The sequence below is a fragment of the Lathyrus oleraceus genome, chromosome 3 (genome assembly GCF_024323335.1).
Source record: "Lathyrus oleraceus cultivar Zhongwan6 chromosome 3, CAAS_Psat_ZW6_1.0, whole genome shotgun sequence".
Taxonomy (NCBI): domain Eukaryota; kingdom Viridiplantae; phylum Streptophyta; class Magnoliopsida; order Fabales; family Fabaceae; genus Lathyrus; species Lathyrus oleraceus.
Window position 1 is genome coordinate 411,754,835 of NC_066581.1, and position 786 is coordinate 411,755,620.

The 786-nt window shown below is 43.3% G+C and overlaps 1 non-coding gene across 1 annotated transcript; it reads right to left on the reverse strand.

Moving 5' to 3' along the window:
- Positions 1 to 464: 464 nt before the first annotated feature.
- Positions 465 to 571, reverse strand: LOC127132930 (small nucleolar RNA R71). Its single transcript, XR_007806934.1, has one exon. It is a non-coding gene; the product is annotated as a small nucleolar RNA R71 (small nucleolar RNA).
- Between the last annotated feature and the right edge of the window lie 215 nt (positions 572 to 786).

Genomic DNA, 786 nt, shown 5'->3' on the forward strand with positions numbered 1-786 from the left:
CCGGAAATTTAGTAGATCCCTTAGCGAAACCCGAACGTTACACTCGTACACGCCTCTTACTCATCCGAATTAAGAAAGTTATGGTCGAGAATCGCGACCGGAGACCTCTGAAGGAATTTGCCCAACCCTCTGACGAGGAACCTAGTTCTAGTACAGTAAACCCCCTCATTCCTGCCAATAATTTCGAACTAAAACCATCTTTACTACAATTAGTGCAACATAACCAATCTGCGGGTCTCGCTACTGAGAACCCAAATCAACATTTAAAAGCCTTTATCCAACTGGCCGACACCTTTAAATCCAACGGTGCTTCACCTAATGCGATTTGTTTAAGATTATTTCCTTTCTCCCTCAGAGATAGAGCACGTTCATGGTTAGATTCACTTCCAGCTAACTCAATAACCACCTGGGAAGACCTTAGGAGAGTATTCCTTGCTAGATATTTTCCCCCTAGTAAGACTGTTGTTCTTCGAAAGCAAATAACTATATTTACTCAAAACCAAGGAGAATCACTTTTTGAAGCTTGGGAGAGATACAAGGAGTTGTTAAGCGTCTGCCCACACCATGGCCTAGAACAATGGTTGATCGTTCATGCCTTCGATAATGGACTCCATTATAACACAAAGATGAGCATCGATGCTGCCGCTGGTGGCACGTTGATGAACAAACCTTATCCTGAAGCTTGTGACCTAATTGAGGATATGGCCCAAAACCATTACCAATGGGGGACTGAACGAGCATCAGTAGAGAAAAAGGAGACCCAAGGTGGAATACATGAGATAAGTT